Raw genomic sequence first — 21,624 nt, forward strand, 5'->3', positions numbered from 1 at the left:
AAAAGGCAGGATTTAAGAAGTGTGTGATGTAGGGATGAGCGTTTTGTGACAGCAGACAACATAAATCAATGCAGAAGGAGCAATAAAGTGCAGCATGAGTTGTTGTCAGCCTCTGGAATTTGATTTCCCCACGTGGGGCCTGATGAAGCACAATGACGTAGGATGACATCACCAAAATCCTGTCATGACCGCATGACTTTACAGCACTTGGTTCATTTGTTAAAAGCTTGGAAGTGCACAAACCAGACCAGAACGAACAGGCAACAAGAATGCAACTATGTTTGTTCTTTAATCGGGGCTAAGTAAGCTGAGCTACAATTGTACTCAGAGACACCAGAGTGCTTCACATAAAGTCTTATCAGATCCTCTGTCATCATCAACATCAGCGTCACACACACACAAACACACACACACACAAACACACACACCTTTGTATATCACAATCGGGGCTGCATCTGACAATTTTTTTTTAACTTTCTAACACTGATGATCCAAAGATCAAACCCACTTTGTGCGGTGAGGGGGTGAGAAAACAGGCAGGTTTGAGCTCCCTCTTTCATTCTCTTTACACCACTTCCATGACTTCATGTGAACACCTGAGTGCCATGAACATCTTCTAAGTGAGACTACCCAGCAATGTGCACGCTTTTACTATTTATCATGTCCTCTCTCTCTTTCCCTCCATGCCAGCAGGCTTTTCACTCCACCTTCCAGTGTGACCATTCAGAACAGGTATAAACACTTCAGTGATGCGTTGCAAATAGCTGCTGCAAAAGAAACAAACCAAGCTACTTCTTTCTAAAAAATGAAAAAACATCTACATGTCAGTTAAACGCTAAACTTGTTGGACAAACAGTAGCATGGAGCTACATTAACAGCGTTCACGTGTCCATGCTCCAAGACCAGAAATGCAAATTCCATTGGCGGGGTTAACGTGAACTGACAGGCTTTCTGAGAGCAGCACTATGAGAATTTGATTTCCAAATACACCAACTACTTTTCATACAACCACAAAAGAGTCTTGTTTACACCTGGAACAGTCAGGACTACAGCGTTTGTGGGTGGATGAGGTACACAAATATTTGCTCTGGCGGCAAACATCACCACATGATTATCTGCTGGACACATGGCTCTTCTTCACTGTCTCTTTGGAACAGTTTTTGAAAACAGTTCTTCAAAAACAAATGGAGCGAGCTGTTTTCGAATATCTGTGACCATTTGAATGGCTAGAGGTTGTGCCATAAATCATTCAGAGTAGAAGAAAACTGAATAACCCCAAGAAACGATAAAGTATAATTACTAATTCAGTCCACTGAGTCACATGTTGAGTTGCAACAATGCATGAACCGAATTTGTCAATGCCCTCGAAACAACCCACATGACCCATGTGACTGTTCTAAAATTCATGATTCATTCATTCATTCATTCTCTCATTTTGTGATCAGTCACCTCTCTGGTTGAGTTTTGGTCACGTTTCAGCAGTTAGAACTTCTCGTTATGGTTAAAAGAAACCAGTAACTTCCTCCTTTGGAGGTTTTGCAACATTCTAACAATGCAGAGCTACTTCTGCCTGTGCTCCTCAGTGGCATCAGTCATTATTCACACTATTACAAGAGAAAACAGATCATTAGGCTTCAGAGCAAATATCTCATGCAGTCGTTTTTCAGGTGAGGGCAGTCTCCTGTTCTTGTGCCAGCTGTTTCTTTAGGTGTATTGCTCGACACTTCATTAAAAACTACACGTGTGTCGTCTTGTTTTGCCAGGGAAACACTATCATTTGGCATCATTTTGATGAATGTATTCATGCATTAGTGCTGAAACAATCTGTTGATTTATCACCTGCTCAGGATATTCATTCACTACAGTTTGATATTTCATGGATTGTTTGTCATCTATCAGGTGAAAAAGACAAATATTCTTTGGTTCCAGGATTTGCTGCTTTGCTGTGTTTTATATGTCGGTAAACTGAACGTCTCTGGCTTCCTGCACTGGCTTGTTGCACTGTTTTTTTTCCAATTTTCTGACATTTTATTGACTTAAGGCAGTGTTGCTTGATCAAGAAAATAATCAATAATGAAAATAGTCTGTAGTTTCAGGCCTCGGATGTCGTTCTGATACTGACTCAAATAGATGGATCGGGTATTGTGACAATGGAGCCAATCTATTCAGTTGAATTCTATGTTTATGTCTATATACTCGTGGTATTTTTCCAAAACATTCAGTCAAAAAATGTAACAGCCACGTCACTAATGGTTAAAACAATAAACCAACTGACAAATATTGGTGTAAACCACCATCTTCTGAGCAGAAACATCACAAATACTTTGAACATAAAACAGCAAACTTAAACTCAGTCCAGCATGAGGCATGATGGGAAATAAGGACCATTGCTACAATATGTAGTCATGAAAGTACATTATGTACGTCTGTCCTGGAGATGCTGACTGTGTCTCTGTGTCCCGACTACCTCCCCTGGGAACCTCTCTCTGTTGTTGTCAGCTGTGTTTATATCCCCTCTGGCCCAATGTTCTGATGTCATTTCCACAGCATGTGGACATTCTGACCAGAAGGGAAACATCACCGACAATTTTAGTGCTTTTTTTTTTTTTTACATTAAAATATCGTAATATTCAAACAGGAACTTGAATATCACAACCGACATTGCCACAGTGCCCCACAATGGTTGGAGGACATCATCACACGACTCCTGGCGTGCACTCACTGACACACCTTCAACAGAGACTTGAATAACAGGGTCACTGCCACTGTAGACATCAATTTGTAGCATAAATACCATCACACCAGTGAAAACAATTAAGAAACATCCCAACTCCAAACCCTGCCCCAAAAAAAAAAAAGATCCTGAAAGAGAAGCCTTTTCGGATCAGACTCGGCTGATCTCATGACAGCAAACCTCAACAACAAAAACGGCATTCTTAAAGGAGCAGAGTGTAGGATTTAGTTGCATCCAGCAACGAGTTTGCTGACCAAATAAAAAACCTCTCATCTCACCCTCCCGTACAGTGAATTTAAAAAAACAGAAAGGTGCCCAATGGTTGATAGGAACATGGCAGTGCAGCCTCTGTAGATATGATGAGCTCATTCTAAGGTACCAAAATACAATTCTTATTTTCAGGTGATCACACACTCATGAGAACAAACTTGAATGTCTGCCAGTGGATCCCCCTAAATCCTACACACTGCAAAGCTGAAATTCAAGGACAAACTGGAGCATGAATTTGGCAAAATGAACCCTAAGGAAGCTTTCCAGATGGTGAAAACTGACTGAATGTGAGCCCAAACACAGTCCATCAACATCAACTGACAGAAATTTTCACCACTAAACTGGAGTTCAGTTTCAGCCTCATGTAAGCTGACACTTAATACCAATAACAATGATTAAAAATAACAGTAGCAAAAAAAGAGAGCTGTGTCAGCAGATATCCAAATTCAGGAAATCAGGATCAGATCAGAACTTGAAAAAAAGTGGAACTGTGCATCTTAAGTTTCAGCCCTACCAGTATTATTGTTATTTTAACCACAATCTACATCCAGTGGTATGAGACAGAAGCCGCCAGTTTGTAGACTGCAGCCTCCGCGGTTTATGATATTGAGGCCTCTAATGAGGAGTTCATTTGACACTGATCTGATGATGTTTAGAAACACCTTGAGCAGCGGTGCTGCGCAGGACAGGTTTCAGAGCAGGTATGAGCCAGACTGCGGGGGGACTCCCCTCGGCCTGGCCAGAGCCTGAACGCTGGCAGCCTCGCTGTCACATCTGGCAGGAAGCAGTGGTGGCTGATCAGTGCTGACAGACGATGTGAACATGGATTCCCTGTGGCCTTCTCTTTCTGCTGCGAGCATACATTCTCAGCACTTGTGGTGAAACTAATTCACACACTTCAGACACCGCTGAGCGCACGCAGGGGTCGCGCAGGGGTCAGGGTTTCATATAGTGCCGTCCAGCAGACGCTTGTATGTCAGTGCCGTGGCGGTCGCAGCGGTGCTGGATAGTTTAATACCAGCAGGGAGGCTGGGGGAGGGAGAGCTGGCACAACATACAAGGTCAGTGTTAACAACGCTTCCAGGGTAAAGCTGTGTGACCCAGGTTAGACGGATGCACAGACTGAAACGGAGGCAACATTTAAGACAGAAAAAGGGACCAACATGTTCTCAATCCAGTGTTTTACTGCAAGGCTTGTTTTTCAGATCCATGTTGAAAGTACAGTCGGCATTTGTGCTTTACTATTTACAAATTATTGTGCTTTAGTGTTGAAATAACTCAATCGTGACTTCATTTTTTAACCACCAATGTAATGTTGTACCATTGGAACTGTGTGATTTTTTTTTTTTTTTTGGCAGGGGGGTTGTGTTGCTGTCACTGTGTATGCATGAGTTTTGCATATTTTTTAAACACTTTATTTCAAATTTTCAGTTCACATCATCAACATACCCTCCTGTCATCCCTCCTGCTGCCCCACTGCCTGGATCTGAATAAATCCCCAAGGCTCTGCAGAGCGGAGTGGAGTCGAGCTTGTCTCCTACTAATTCCATTTACTGCTAAATACCAAACACTGCCTCACAACAGGCGTTTTGTGAATGTTTGGCATACAAAGCCCATGATTTGGCATCAGACACTTTCCGTAACCTTAACCACATGAACTGAGTTGCCTAAACATAAGATTAAAAAAGCTAATAATGCTTTACTTGCCATAAGTAGATATTGTGGGAAAACAAAATTCTCAGTGAATGTTCTGCAGTTATGCTCAACATTTTGCCTTTTTCAGATTTTTCCTTATTATAACAGTGTAAAACAGAGTCCGCCTGAACAAATTAGTGTAGAAATATAATTTTAGGAGACAGGTTTAGTAAAACATTTGGGATGCTGTACGTAACTGAAACAGAATGTGATCATTTGCTGATCCTTTGTGACGTATCCTCCATTGAAAACAGAAGAAAGACAATATATTTAATGTGCGACCTCATCAGTTTCATTGATTTTTGTAAATATACGCTTATTCTGAATTTAATGTCTTTTTTAGAATTGGGATTATAATACAAAATGATCTGAAATTAGAATATATGAAATAAGATCAAAACATTTTATGGCCTCGTTTTAATGTATAATGTAGCACATTACCAGGCACATAGAAGAGGAATTCTTTCCTTTTTCATTGCTCTGTGTGTTGTGTTTTGTGGGCTTCTATACTGCATATTTTAGTGCCTGATCATTTACTAAACTATATTATATATAATATATATAATGTATTATTGTAATATTAGCTTTACTGCATTGATATGGCCTTTAGATAAATGCTCTGTGTGCGTCTGTCATATTTCAGTGAGCGCTCTATGTATGTTATTTTTTAGTCTGATTATGTAACATCTATCCAGGAACCACACATGGAAATTCACTCACATATTATATTATGAGCGCTGTCTTGAGTAAAATAGCCAGTAAACACAATTAAGATTAACTGACAACAATTTAGCTAACCTTTTAATCATTAACAGTGACTGAAGTCGTTTATCAGGCTAAAAATTCAGACGTTTGCTGTTAACATCTGCTTTCTTTGTCATTATTAATTGAATATCTTTGGGTTTTTTAACTGCTGGATGGACCAAAAAAAGGCAACAGTTAGGGCACTTTTGATTATTATTATTATTATTATTATTATTATTATTATTATTATTATTAATGGAAGAATAAGAAAAATACAAACTTATTGATAATGAAAATGATTGTTAATTACAGCTCCATTTCTTCATATTTTTGCTGTTAATTTATTTTCTGAAGAGCTCTTAAATTTGATTACATGCAGCATTAAATAACTATGTAATAAGTCTCAACACACCGCTTCACGATGCATTTCATGACGCATCTCTGGTCAAACCCAGTCAGGAAAGTGACAGCAGAGGTTTCTTCTCTGAATGAATGAGACCACCTTTATTAAACATTTAAAACAATACCGATATGAGAAATAACCTAATTCATGTGGAACCCTCAGACTCAGTCGTATGTTGCTGCAGACTCAGTGAACTGATGCAGATCTAATAACATAAACAAGCGAAAACGGAGAACCGCTGCGTCAAACATTTTCATATTTGTTAGAATGAAATGTTCGTTGAATTCCTCCATCCTTCGCTGATCTTGCCAGTATTTTTGTCTCCTTTCCCTCCCCCTCCGCCTCCCCTCCCCTCCCTCCCTCCCTCCGTCTCTCTGCATCTTTTCCCTCTTTTTTTTCATTGTGAACAGCTTACTGCAGTATCCTTAAAGTCCCTGCATGTGTCCTGAGTTGTCCTCTCTTACCCAGCATGCACCGCAGCGATCTGGAGCTCTGTCGGCTCAGGATGGGCGCACACTTTTGATGTCGGGAGCGAGGAGGGGGAAGGACAGGCAGACGCTACGATGCTGCTTTATATACTGCTTTCAATGGTTTCCCTCAGCGCCCACTGCTGTCATCAATTTGAAAAGGGCTTTTTTCACCCTCCCATTTTTGCTTTTTTTCATTCGAGCCCTGAAATAGTGTCCATGAGGCTGAAAAAAAAAGAGGGAAAAAAACTCGCTATTGCTGCAAACAGAGTCTGCGAGGCGGCGCATTGTCCTGATGTGACCTACACTCACTCATACAGACGAGAGCAGCAACCGTCAGGCTGAAAGGGAGGTGTGTGTGTGTGTGTCTGTGTGTGTGTGTGTGTCTGTCTGCATGTGTTTGCATTGTGTAAGATGATGATATTAGGGCAAGAGATGCATAAAAATTAGATATTTCTCTTCATTTGCAGTATCCAGTGTTGTCCATTATTGTCCACACACTCTGTATGCTCCCGCTGCACCCTACAGTTACACACACAATTTGCTCCGTGGTTGTGTAATATATTTTGGCAATAGTTCATTTAATGCCAAAGCAGATTAGTAAATTAACAGAGGATTAATCATCAATAATTCTGAAGATTGATTTATTGTCATTTTTTTTCACCATGCTCTGGCTCCAACTTGTGACAATTTACTGCTTTTCTCACTGTAAATGAAATTAAGGTTGCAACTAATGATTATTCAACTTTCGATTAAATGAAGATTTTTTTTTTGATAAATCACTAAATCATTTTTAGAAAATCACAAATCACAGTTACATAATGTTATGCCCCCAAACACATCAATAATTTAAACAATCAAATGCACACACCCAATTACCGTATGTGTTGTGTTTTCAGTCCACACAAACATAACTGACTGTACAGATTAATCAAGTGAAATTTGTTCCCTTCATGAAATTATTCCAGGTTTCTTTATAATTCTCATTTATCCTGTTTTTATGTAATAATATTGTGTCATGTGATGTATTCCAGACCCTCTTCCAAATAGTTTCAATAGATTCATTTCTTTCACATTAAGGCTTTATCTCAGCAGTCCCACAAAGTATGAAGAAGAGTGTCAGTCAATTAATCAGTGAGTCTGACAAAATATCTTCCAATTATAATTTTATTATACTTTACAATGACAGAAGCAGCAAATCCTCACATTTGAGAAGTCAGATCAAGTAGAAGTTTTTCTCAACAAATGTCCTAAATTAGTCATCTATTAATCAAAATGATCAATGATTTTATTGCCGGTAAAGACAGTCAGTGTGCAGTGAAAATCAGTCTCGTTGTTTACTTTCCTTCAGTGCCATCAAGCATAACCAGCTCTGATGCACTGAAAGCGAGTAAGGGGACTTTGAGCTGGGATTGTTTTGAGACCTGCTGGTTGATGTACAACATGATTCAGCCTGAGGTGACGTAAGCCCATTGGTTGGTACTGTGCCCTTTGAATTGGTGTACATTAATTCCACCCACTTCCTAAATAATTGCCTAAGTCCAACATTTTCTAGTGTAAAACAAGGGAATTCCACTTTATCGAGTGTCTTGTCTGCGTCTGGTGACAGTGCAGCTATTTGCATGTCATTACTTCTTTTCTTCAACATCATATGCAACATTCTATGAAGACCACCTCTGCCAAGGTTGCTAAAACTTGGGTAAGATTATTTTCATCCACATTCATTAAAAATATAGGATGGTAATTAGCACACTTCTGTGGATCTCATCCCTTTTTACATTGTAATGTAAAAACCTCATGCTTTGAGGAAGCTTGCCACTCTGCAGAGTGTCTTGATAGATGTCCAATAGTCTTGCGGCACAATCGCCTATGAATTGGCTGAAAGTCTGCTGAAAACACATTCCCTGCAGCCATTCCTATCCTGAGACTGCAGGTCGCTTTTTTTTATTTCTTCTATCGAGATACTTTCCTCCAAAAGTGCTTTCTCATATATACCATAGCCCTCAATAGAGCCTTCGTCGTGCTCTCAAACGTCCTGCAGTGCAGACTTAATAAAGCTGCACTTCTCTTCCGTGTTCAGCATACATTTATTTAACTGCCATCTCCTGGTTTTTTCTTCCTTCGTCGAGTGAATAGAGAACTAAAATCCACTGGTGCATGGACTGACAATGGTGTGTTTCCAATAGTGGATTTCAGCACCTGACAAATCAAATTATGGGATATAAGAACCTAATCTATTCTAGAATATCTTGAGGCTGGATGTGACAACTTTAAACAGCTCCCTAATACTCAACATACTGACCACTTTCTTCATGAGTCCTTCCTGAATAACTCTGAAGCAGCTGCTGAGTGGCAGCAAACCTCAGTAGCTACTTGTTATAATCATGAAGTCATGAGGGACGACTGCACAGTATGATGTATCGCTTTCCTTAAGGGGACACAAAAAAGGAACACTGATTAAGTAATTAGTAATTAATGAGTCATCCCAGTACTCCCAGATCTCCCAGGATGTGAATCTGGTGAATCCTGTGAACTTCATAGCAGTCATCGACTTTAATATCCAATGCCTCCGACAGCAGTGTTGTCATAAAGGCATCCCAGCTACGACCTTCCATTCCTTCTTTAAAACTTGCAATATGGATGTTCTGGTGGCAAGAAAGACCTTCCGGTTGTTATCTCTGTAAGTGTATGATTCTGCCTCACCAGGTCATTCACTGCCTTTTTGCCTTTTTTTCTTTCCGTTTGGATACTCTTGATTTGGCCTCTGTAAGCACTCCATCGCATTTCACCACCTCATTCAGATCTTCTTCTCCTCTTTTTACCCCCAAGAGGTCTGTCACCATGCTCTCACGGATAGTCTTGATTCCCTGAAGTTCAGTCATCACGCTTGAGCTGTCTTGTTGAGGTGATTCCGCCATCTTAGTTGCTTCCATGGATTCTCATGTGTTTTTGCCCTGATGAGTTTGAGGAGGGTTCGGAATGAAATAGTGACTTTTTACCAACCTATTGCTTAAAAATTGCTATAGGGTCAGCACTTCTCTTCCACTTCTCCTACACAGCCATCTTGGTCACCACCAAGTCTCCCTTACTTCCTTTTTCAAGCAAGACTGATGAGGATTCACTGTGAAGTGTTTGTTTCCAAAAGACAAAAAAATGCATACTTTTGGTTTTTAGTTTCTGTGCTATAGTGAAACAATACAGATCCGTTACTCGAAAACCAAAGTTATGTTTCAAGGCTTACACTTTGCATATCATTGTGCCCTTCGTGCTTTGCGCTGTTTCCTCACAGCTGAGTTAAACCTGACTGGGGCCTTTCTAGGTGGAGTGACGGTTCTCTCCATGCTCACATGGCTTCTTTCAGAGCCTCGCTTCCCTCCCACACTAAAACACATGGACGCTGTCCTTGACCAAGGCACTGGCCTTAGATCTGGAAGGAGAATAAAGAGTTCCATTTTTTTAGCTAGGAAAAATGGCAAAGAACCAAGGATCTTTGTGGTCTTTTTGCCGCATTGAGAATTTCCAAGAAAAGGAACTTTAAATTCATAAAATTTACACACATCCACCACCAACGGAACAGATTTGAAGATTAATGTCAAGCACGCCCTCTGTGTTCATCATGATCCTCTCCTCCATTTCAGACTAGACTTTCCTCCATTTTCCATGTTGATAATAAACAGAAGCATGCCTTGTGTATGTTTGTACCTGACTGAACAGAAGAGAAAATGCTGCAGTGATCTAGGACATGCGAACAATTTGCGACCTGCGGCACTTTCAGGCCGTTTCTCCAAAAACCCGCAAAGGCACATCAAGTGCCTGAAGCTCAACAACAATAGCAGTGTGCAAAAATGCCGTTGTAAACAACAGGATAGAGGCGCCTCTCGCTGCAGAAAAGGTGACGGGGGTGATTATCCCCTGAGCCACTGCAGCTCGTATGAGCACATTCAACACAAGCACCACAGCATGAAAAACAGTGGAATAATAAGACTGTTTGCATGAATGTTTGTGAGCTTTAAAAGCCAATAATCTCAGCACTGTTACTGGTCAGAATATCATTGCATCTTTATTTATCTAAGCTATGTTGTTTATGTATGTGCTGCATGTTCAGAGAGGCAGTAGCAGCATCCAGCCTGAGTACTAACTCTGTAATAGTGAAGTAATTGGAGGCATAGGACTAATCACACTGGAAACATGAAGCGGGGAGTCGTGAGTTGGGATCATAAGTTTCCCACAGCCCTCGACACACCCCTGGAAGAAGGAGCTCTGCCCTCTCCAGCCTTTACTTAAATGTTTATAACCATTAGAATCCAGCCTGTCAGCACTCATCAGCACATCTTCTCTAAACTGTCCAGGCCCCGACACAAGCCCACATGTCATTTTAGCTCCCGTTCCTCCAGTAGAAACCATTCATACTTTTAGCTCACTGCACTGGAAAAGATGAAGAAGACTAACAGCAAAAATGGATGCTGAAAATGTGCGTCACATTGTCAAATATAACTCAAATCACCATGGAAACTGAGAAACAGAGTGTATCAGTGGGCGTTTTTGTCTCTCTCAGACACACACACACACACACACTTTCTTTTCATCTCTCTCTCTCTCCTTGTGTCTCTCTTCACCAAAATACACACACGCATATACACACACATTTCTGACTGGATAATCGCATCACAGTCTGGAATCACTTGTTGGTAGAAAATATTTTGGAAGCAGCTACATTTTTGGGGGGAAGGAATGGGGAAAACACGAGTGTTAAAGTTTGAATCAACAACATGGAGGGTATTAGATATGTTGCCGGGCCGCTGTCATCGGCTCTGTGTGCTTACCAAATCAATTTGTTTCCAGAGGGAATAATAACGAGTGATGCTGCAGTGTGTGGAGGTGATCTGAAACAAGTCATTTTGGTGATATTTATTTTAATTGGTGTAGTCCGATTGATGATGCTGTTAAGCTGCTCCACAGAGGGGGTAGTCTGCAGTCATTTCATAGAATAATAATAGATTGCATATTAGGCTGAAAGGGCCTTAAGTGTCAATCTACTGGGACGTATGGATCAAGAACTTACAAGAGAGTGCAGGAGATTTGACTTTCAGCAGAAAGCTCACTGATTTATAATCTGTGCACTCATTTATTCATGTCTAACTCACGTCTCTTTGGGGAAAAGGCTCAGTGCATTGCATTGTTTGTTCTCTTGCTCTTTTTTTTTTTTTTTTTTTTTTTGACTTCAGTAGGTTCAGTCTTATTTGTCCAAATTTGGAAATGCATCCTTTCTTCCATGCTAAGTGTTTTTCACACTAGAAAATGGTCCGCTCCAAAACCACTGTCCACAGCCTGTACTGTACATGTGAAAGTTCCTCCCATGGCTTCTGAAAGAGGCCCTGCGGAGCGTTCTTGTAAACAAACTAAAGTTATGTTTACATTCAGAGTTAATAGCCTTCCTCATAAGACAAAGTTTGCAAAGTCAATTTTTTATGTATTTTAAGTCCATCCTTGTTCACGTCCATCTTGACCAGCTTGCGGTCTTCTTCTCCCCTGTCTTTGCTGGCACATTTCGTCATATCTTGGCGTGTTACATACCACATACCACATAAGCATATGCTTCCACACCAACTTCCTTGAATGAATTGTTAAAACGTGTTGTTGGCAAGAAATCAACATATCTCCTTGTTTTGACATGTGTGCTTGGTACAGTGCGTGTACTTTGGTCAAAACTGTAACTACGATCACCTCTACAGGGACAGTCCTCACATATTAATGCTCGCAGTTCATAGACCACTTCCTGGTGCAATGAGGGATTATTAGCAGCATTTCATATGCCCCGACTTTCAGTTTCACCTCCAAATAAAGTGGCTCAGATAAAGAGTTTATTAATATCTTAATATACATGCAGTATATAATCAATTTATGTGAAGTGCATTTTCAAAGTTTGCATTAAACGGTGCAGAAATAAACAGCTCACAGTTGTTGGTTGTCATGACAGTGCAACAAGCATTCCGGCACAAGCAGGGACACCTTGACAAAACACAGCCAACAGGCACTATGAACAGGTGTTTCAGAGCCACTGCTAAGTTGTAGTGATCTTACCGTGTTCCCAGATTGCAGGTGGATAAGCTACAGTGTTTTCACCAATGATGGCCAAGACTGGGAAAATAAGTACTAAAGCACATTAATGAGCAGTATGAACTGTGTCTGTAACATTGTAGAAGTGTTGATGGAGAGCAGGAGGCAGCAGGACTGAGACTCAGTGGAGTAACCAGCGTCTGCAAATGAATGAATGCATGCAAATGAGGCCTGAAGAGAATATGAACCAGGCAAATATGGAAATTAGCATTACGCACAAATAAGACTTGATTATGTTGTCCTGTTATGGATAGACAGTGTTATTAGAACAATAATTCCTTTTCAGATGGAAATGCAACATTACATTTCCTTCTCGATTAGATGCAAATGTGCTCGCACACACATGTGTGTGCACACTTGTTTGTGTGTGGACAAGTATGTTAAAGAGTGCCACAGAGAGCATGGAGAGAGGAAAAGCATTCCCATTAGAGTGCCCATTAAATCTGATTACAAGTGATTACCGTCTGTCGGGGAGAGATGACCAGCCCTGTCCTGCCACTGAATTAATGACATAAACAAATGCTTTCTTTTCCTCACTCTCATCATAATCAATTCATTTTTTTTTTTGTTCTTCCCTTGAGATCTCAACATGAACTCAACATGACTTTCAATGATATTTGGCTAAACACCAGACTTGGAGTCAAACCCAAGCATTCATTTCAGCTTCCCTGCACATGTTGTTTTGTCACTGTTGTTTTATTTATGGCCGTTTTCCTCCCAAAATGCCGTTCTTCACTCCGGGGTCTGACACACACAAAAAGATATATCGACTTATTTGAGGGCCCCCAGTCCAAAAGGGAAAAGAAATTTACACCGTGATTTCTCCACCCAAGCTGCAGCGGGGGGGAAGCATTTGTGGTCGTAACCACATGTGGAAACCACTAGAGGTTATTTTAAAGCAGCTGTGGGAGTTGCCTCGTCGAGTGTCGTATGTAGGTCATCTTAGCCGGATGTCTTGTTCTGACTGCATCCTGCCACACAGGACAAAAGTTGTTGAGAGACATGTTGTTGCTTCACTGTGACAAACGTGTTCTTACCTGACATTTCCTCTACTGACTTATGATTTCACTGAAAACGTAAGCGGGTACCTGGATCGTAGGTGTTTTTAATGTCTTTGACCTCCCTGCTTTTAAACTTTAAACCTCCACCACCACCACCACCACCCCGCTGCCTCTGCTCAATTTTTAATGCCATGGCAACATGTTTGCAATCACTTCTAGACCTACTGGTGTTCCTATCTGGACTGTGAGTTTCATCTCGGCTGCTCATTAGTTTGACCAGGCTTTCTATGTGTGTGTGTGTGTTTGTGTGTTTTTCTAGGTGTTTCTCTCGGGGAGCTCAGCGGCTCCTCAGCGCTGCCTGGAGTCAGACTTCACCACTTCCTCTGGTAAGACCTTCATGTTGCTCAGTTCCACACAGCCAGAGCCCTGCAGCCTGCAGAATGCCAATACATAGTGTTTCTCTTCACGAGCCCTCCCTGCTGTGGCTAAGGCACTGACAAACACACAAAGCCAAAATGAAATGTCTCTAGCTGCGATGGCCGCACCTGCTGCCGTCAGTGACCCTCCTGCAGGCGCCGTAGTTTTCTGTATAGTTTGCACTGATCAGTTCACTTAGTTTGTTGACATCATGCTCATTACGTTCACGCAAACAGATAAATGATGACAAATAGCTTTTCTTTCATTCATCGGGACATACTCGTTGTTTACTTTGCAGGATGGAGTGATCTGTTACTGATTACACCACTTCTGAGTTGCATCCACCAGAATAACCACATAGTATGACTGCTGCTCCATTTGGTTATATGTTACAGTTACATCATCGTTTGTAGTCATAACACTATCTCTTCTGCAGCCTCGGCATTAACCTGGTCTCTATGGCAACATTAGCTCACCTTGCGATTGGCTTTGACATGAGTTTTGCTGACAAGCTTTACCAGATGCGTTCCTCCTGCTCGCACATCTGCACACTGTCTGCATCGGCTCAGCGCAGGCTCGCACTTCAGATGTGTCTCACAGACGAAACCACAGCCTGAAGCGTTTATTTATGCTTCACGTCTGTTTTTTCAACAATACATGCGGAAACACGAGGTTGATGCCCAATAAAAAGGCATTAAATAAATATCTTTACCTACATTTTGCAACCGAGGCGAGTGTGTTGCTGTCTCTCACGCACACACACACACACACACACCTCCTTTGCACCATAAGAACAGCCTGTTTGCTGTTTGTAACATTAGTGTTTGTATGATAGCGTGTGTGTAATGTGTGTTGAGAACATGGTGGTTCAGGTTGGTAATCATCATTTTGGTGCTGGTTTACAGTTTTAACCATGCATGAGGTGTCTGTCATGTTTCCTGACACCAGCTGAATTTTGTACCTTCATGTTCAAGTTTTTGACCTCTGTGTTGATTGTTAGCGAGACTGATGTTTGTGAGGGCTGGAACGCACTTAACTTTGAGTTGTACTGCAGTGCTTGATGTAGTAAATGTAACACTGTTTCTAGATTCCTATTAGCAAAGCACTGAATTACTATGTTACTGCTAAAAGTAATATATTACTCAACACTGCTGTTGAAGCAGAGTAGTTCACTGTCACCAACCTGCAGAGCTGGTAGGACCTACAGTCACAGACTTACATATGGGCCATTAGTCTTTTGTTTTTTAAACTTTATTAACAACACAGTAATATTACAATACACCAACAGTGTGACATGTAGTCAAAACATGAGCCACACTTCAAGAATCATCATCGTTTTGTTACTTGAATGACATTTAATTGACTGACTGTAGGCTAAAGACATACTGCATGCATGAAAAGCACAGTCCTTTTGGTTATTAGAAAAGTCTAAATACTAATACTAACTAGACTAATGTCATCATCATGGTGAGAGAAAGAAAAGTTCTGCTACTGAAATTTAACTCTGGAGAGGTTTTCCATCCAGATGTAACAGTGACTGAATGAAAACTTTCCACTTTATCATTACTCTTGATAAAGTTTGTGAATTCATGCTGAAGCTGGTCAGCTACCTTCGATTATAGCTGCTTCTCAGGCTGTTACAATGGATAGGCTGACATTATTCATTGAAGGTAACGAGCTAACATTAGCTTAATGACATGAAGTTAACCACTGCACAGGGCTATCAAAATGAAAACATTAGAACTCAAAGCTGACATCTTTCCAAATGAACACGAATTTTACATGAACCAAAACACTTGAGCCTCCGGTCTTGTCTACATGTGTACAGAATGTTTGGAAAAAAAGATGTTTTCCTCTACTTTTTGGCCTCTCGTCCACAAGCAAACTGAGATTTTTGAAAACACATTCTAACGTATAGATTCTTGAAAACTCTGGTCTACATGTACAATGGACCATTTGGGAAATAATGACATCATCATCTCAATTCATTGCATGCCCTTTGTTGCTGTTTGGAATGAGAATGCACCTGAAGCTTCCTTATGATGGCGAGAATATTAGCTGACATATCAAGCCGGATCATGTGGTGAACATCTTCCATGGCGTTACAGCATCCTCTGAGAAAGAGTGTACGCCTGTGGAGCATCCACTCAGTGCATGTAAACACACTGAATGCTGTGAGATCCAAATTCCCCTATCACAGTTTTAACTCAAGCATTATAGCTCTAGCAGCATATAGTTGCTAATATATGATGGCAAATCATCAACAGTTTATTTCAACCCATATTGGCCCACAGACAAGATGTTATTGGACAATGGGCATTCTGTTCTAACTCAAATGACAGCACCACCTTGCTAACAGTTTGACTGTCACAGGGGTGCATTAGAGCAGATGTGGGCTATAAAAAGCAAGCAAACACTTCCCCTTTAGGCTTATTCTGCTGTTCACTGAAGGCTCTGAAACTCACGCTGCACTCAGCCCTCGCTGTCACCTTTTCCAACAACAGCCAATACATCAGAACCTCACCACCACTGATTTACTGTCAGCTGATTAAAAAGGAACAAAAAATGTTGAGTGAATAGTTTTGACCATGGACTAAACACAGCTGCTGCTTTCACCCCACTGCAGAGGCTTGTGTAAGCCTGTAAATCCAACTCAGCGAACCCAGCGTTGTGTACAGTATATTGCAAAGAGGGAAATATATGTGACATCTTATTAAAAGTGAAGACTAACAGACTGTGCAGCTCAGACGAGATTTCAGAATGAAAACAAAAAGGCTTCCATCTGCACACATAAAATGGGAGAGCGTGTTGGAGCTAAAATGTGATGATGATAACGTAGATGCCAAACATTATTCATGGCTCTGCAGGTGATTGTTAGTTGCAGCTGTCAGCCATGACTGTGCTCTCCCCGCTGGTCGTTATAGCAGTGCATGGATTATTGGTTGTAATTCTCCCGATGCATTATTTGGACCTGCTCAGCTCTCAGTTTCCAGTGAGGGATCATGCCCACAGTGTAACAAGAACACTGTGGCATTTCTAAAACACACCGGATAGCCCCTGTGCATCAGCCATCCTTTTTGACATTGGCCTGTGTGTTTTTTCCCCGCAGCTAGAGAACTTAATGTAATATGATAAGTGCACTGGAGACTCCAACGCAAAGTCATTCGGTTGATTCTTCTATTAGCTTGAATTCTTTAATGAAAACACCATCTGCTGTCCTTTTTGTGATACCAGTTGCCATGATGATGAGCCCGTATCACGTTGCACAGTGTGATGCAGCTTCGTAAATTAAGTATTAGAGAGCTCCAAGCATAACGGTCGGCAGATCAAGATTGACTCTTATCTGAATGCCACCTCAAATAAGATGCATATTGGTCAAGGCTGTGACTATTGTTTACTGCTGCTCATCAGTGTTGATTCATGATGCAAGCTGACGTCGCCCACAATGAGATTATCGCTGAAGACTGTTAGAGCCTTGACATTTAGACTTAGATGAGGTCCTGATGCCCTTTGTGGAGTTTTCAAAACAGCAAGCCATAGTTTTTATTCCAGGTTAATGCTGCTGTGTGTTCCAGTGTGCCTTGTGTCGTGTCCATGTGCTGCAAAGATGTATAATGTTAACTGTCCAATCAAAGCTTGATCACTAACTTTACCTCCGGATAAACCAAGCTGACAACGACAGATATAAGAAAGTGTTTCTTCCCAATAGAAATAGATGTTCAGAACACTGCAGACAGAACATTTGCAAAGGGCAAAGACTGCTCTCCTGCTAACCGCGATGAGTCTGCCTCACATACTCCACCAGCGCTGCTTGTCGATGTGAGCGGCATGTTGCATTCATGTTTAGCTGAAGTTCACACAAGGCAGCTTCAGCTTTTATTGGGGATTCTTCCCAATAAAACGGGTGGAGAAAGAACACGTTTGCTCATTTGGACTGAACTTAAAGTAATAATTCAGGGGAGGAATGTAACGTCAGCTCAAGCCGATCTCCACAACAAACCACCTAAACTGCACTCCTTCAGGGGAAAAGCCTTTTCTGTTCACTGTGTATGCCAGTATCATATCTGTATTACTACACACAAGAAGTGCTTCAAAAAAAAATCAAAAATGATTAAAAACAGAATCTTCAGTTTCAAGAGGCTACCGGGAGAAATATTTACATCCAGAATGTTTGTGCACTCTTCCAGTGTTTGTTCTGCGCCTGGCTATCGAAGGATAGTTGTGACATGACGTGCTGAGGATGGCCCTGTTAGCACAGCGCTGTCCACAGACTTTTGACCATATACTGTAGGTATACAGGTACTGTCAAATTGAATTTATGACAGATAGACGTTTTCAGTTTCGTGGCATCTGTAAAAGTTTAGCATGAAGTTTTGAAAATGCTTTTGGATGGAACTTTTGAAGTGTGGGAAACCCTGTTCCATTTTTGCCCCTCCCTTAACTTCACATCATCTAAGTACAGCATTTACCAGAAATGGGTTCACTGAGAAGAACCGTTTGAAGATGTGAGAGCATGAACACTGTGAGGTGAGACCTTTGATCCAGTCATTCGTCTGCCTCCTCTCTCGCAGTGTAACGGCGGCTGGTTTACAGGATGCTCTGTGGTAATGGCTGAACAATACATTACACTTTGAAAAATGTCTTTGGTCACATTTTAAAGTCGAGCATGTCGATACAAATGTGTTTTTCATTAACTTTATGTCAGACTCGAAGAATGCGAACGTCTTTCGTGCCTCAAGCTTCTGCCCTGTTCTGATGGCTCATCGTATTCTTTCAAAGATCTGTGGCTCTCTGTTGGCAGAGGGTTTTACAGGGGAGCACTAACATTGGAATAAAGCATGTAAAACTAACTCATAACAGGCATAATAAAAATGCTCAGCTAAGAGTCGGCTGAAGGTCTTTATCTGTTTGTTTATGCATTGTTGTGGCAGAGCATCTGCAGTACTCAAATAAATGTGAACACAAACTGATTTAGAGCATCTTTTGCTTTTTTTTTTGGATCCACTGCAGTTTTATGTGCAGAGACATATAAAGACTTGTATGCAGCCAGTCTCTCTGTCCTGTAGGTATCAACAACTGGCAAGCAATAATCAGTCAATCTGCTTAGGATGCTCACAATGAGGAAAAGTACAGCATGTGCACCATTAGGGGCCTATTTCCTGTTTCCTGCCTTACCCGAGGCTTCTGAGTGTACACTTGTGGGTTTCACAATGCTGCTTTTGCATTAACTACTGTTTGTGTTGGTGCGTCAAGTGTGTGTCCACATTAAGCTTTAAATGCTTGTGGTCCTCCTTTCATTTACAGATGTGATGATAAATTGTGGTTGTGAAGAATCCATTTTTCTTTTGAGTGGATGATGTGATGTCATGCGGAGACTGAGGTTTGATAGCAGAAAAGGGTTCAAGTCATTTTATCATCAACAGCAAAGCAGCAGGTTTGCTTTCATGCTGTTATCATTGCTGTCATTGTGTCCAGCTACTCATGTAAATAGAAAGTCATTCTTTGAAAGCCAGAGAATCTCTAAATCCAATTGAGTTGTTGATAAGTCAGGCTGAGGGAAAGTGAGAGTAAAATCTTCCACTAAAAAAGCGACTTTAAAGACACTATCGTAAGATATATTTTCACTTCTCAAATTTAAAATAAGCCCCGGGGATATCCTTCAATAAACAAGGTGATGAAATTAGAGTCTGCTGTCAGTGTACATATAGCCTTATCACAGAGATTAAAGGGTCCTCTAGTAATTGGCATTGGTATTTCTCTCATAAGAATATTGGCAATAGTATTTTTAGGGCATTTAATATTTTTAGAATCTGTACATAATGTACATATACATTTTGACCCTTCTGTTGTTTTGCTTTTTGTAATACTTGCTGGCTGTCATGACTTTTATTTCCTCGGTGTGTGATCAATAAAGCCTTATCTCTTAACTTGTTTTTGCACTTTAGGGTTGGGCCAATACGCACATACAATACATCCATACCTCCTGTTGATGATTTGACATTTTTTTCTTTTGTGGTTTGTTTTCTTCTTTCTTCTTTCTCTGAATACTACACTGTCCATAATGCAACCAATTGCCGCTGATAAACATTTCAATACCTCACCCCCCACATTGTGAGGCAGATATTCCATTAAAAGTGCAGTAATTAATGCATTTTCTGGCCAGTGTGCTGCAGCATGACCATCTGTTAGTAACACTGAGTTGTTATCACCACTTTAACATTGTTCTGACTGACAGGTTAGAAAACAGTTCATACAGCATATACAGCACAGAGCAATGTCAGCATTCATTTGGACTCTGGCCACCTGATAAATCTAAGTCCAGTATTCAGGCTTTGTCAACATTTTTGGCTCTGCAGCCGCTGAATGCTCCACTATGATCACCAACTCAGTGCTAACTTTGTCCATCTGCCACTTCATGCTGGACAGGCTGCTGGACCCATCTGTTGATGATGGATGAGCTGCAGGTCAGAAAACCAAAACAATTACCTCTAAGACACTAAAATGCTGCGTAGAGTTGCAGTGTTGGTAATAATTCCCTGTGGGCTGGTCACTATGAGCAACCCATTTCATGCTGCACTCACTCGAACAATTGTTTATAGAAAAATATTGACAAGTGCAGCTTTAAAAAATTAAACCCCCCTCATGTTTTCAGACCTACAAAGCTCCTCTGGCGGCCCCAGAAAACATTATGCAACTGTTTTTTGTTTTTTTTTTTCAGTGAAAATAGCAAAACATTTCATTGTAAGCTGTGTCTAGTCATACCACAGCTTTCCCAAATCTTAGCAGTGGAATTGGTGCGTAAAATTGGATCATAACACATGGGAATGAAGGCCAAAACACTGAAAATCTGTATGACATGGGCATAATTTTCCATTCTGCTTATTAATACACAATCTCACAGCTTTAACAAGCGTCGTTATAGTATGATATCAGGGTCCTGTATGTATCTCTGTTTCTGTCTTTCAGCACATACGCAGCATTAGTCAAAGTTGCGTAATGCTTTTCAAGTGGTGTCAGGAGTAGGCAAAGTATCAGAGGTATCGTTTGGTTTGGGAGTGCACAGCACACAGTGTTCTAGCACTTCGTGTCTTGCAGGATGCGGTAGCTGTTGCTGTGGTGGAGAAATTATGTCTCCCAGTGTAGAGAAGGAAGTGCTCAGCCACAGCCTACAGAGTGCTGTTCCGTCTCCAACCAGAGGCGTAAAACACACCCGCGACACAGTGCAAACCCATGAGCGAACCTGACATCCAAGCTCAGAGTCTGTCGAGTGATGCAGTTGTAAAATGGGAAAGCTGTGGAGGGTACAGTGAGTGTGAATATGGTGAAGGGTTTAACTCTTTGGCTGCGGATCAAAAGCTTTTGATCTGACTTCAGTTGTGGCTAAAATGTGAGTATGACAGCCAGCTGTAACTTGAACAAGCTGAAACTTGATGGCTTTGGCGACCCCTTAAGTCTCATAAGTGGAAGTGTTTTACATCACCAGTGTCAAAGACAGTTCATGCCACTGACTTTCAAAGACAATACCATTTGAATGACTCAATTAGTATTTTGGCTTTGGCCTTTTTTTGTCGCTGCAAGCTCCTATACATTCGCTGTGAACATCCTGCCAAGACAAATCAAAGTAGAACAAATCAGCTGTCAACCGTGCTTTGAATTCCCCACAAAAAAACAAACATGTGAACCTATCATTTAGTCTGTTGTTTCAGTTATTAAAGTCTTGGTTTTCTTTTAATGAAAATCTGCCAGTGATTTAGACCATTTCATCTGTTTCCAGTA

At 41.0% G+C, this 21,624-nt stretch overlaps 1 protein-coding gene across 4 annotated transcripts in view; it reads left to right on the forward strand.

Annotated features, from left to right (window-relative positions):
* Positions 1–21,624, forward strand: part of thrb (thyroid hormone receptor beta) — a 109,447-nt gene that overhangs the window by 50,335 nt on the left and 37,488 nt on the right. For all 4 annotated transcript variants that reach the window (XM_076753788.1, XM_076753785.1, XM_076753787.1 and 1 more), the window contains exon 2: positions 13,751–13,817. The gene's annotated coding sequence lies outside the window, so the exon portion shown is untranslated. The remainder of the gene's footprint in view (positions 1–13,750; positions 13,818–21,624) is intronic.

This window comes from Chaetodon auriga, chromosome 17 (assembly GCF_051107435.1).
Source record: "Chaetodon auriga isolate fChaAug3 chromosome 17, fChaAug3.hap1, whole genome shotgun sequence".
Classification (NCBI taxonomy): Eukaryota; Metazoa; Chordata; class Actinopteri; order Chaetodontiformes; family Chaetodontidae; genus Chaetodon; species Chaetodon auriga.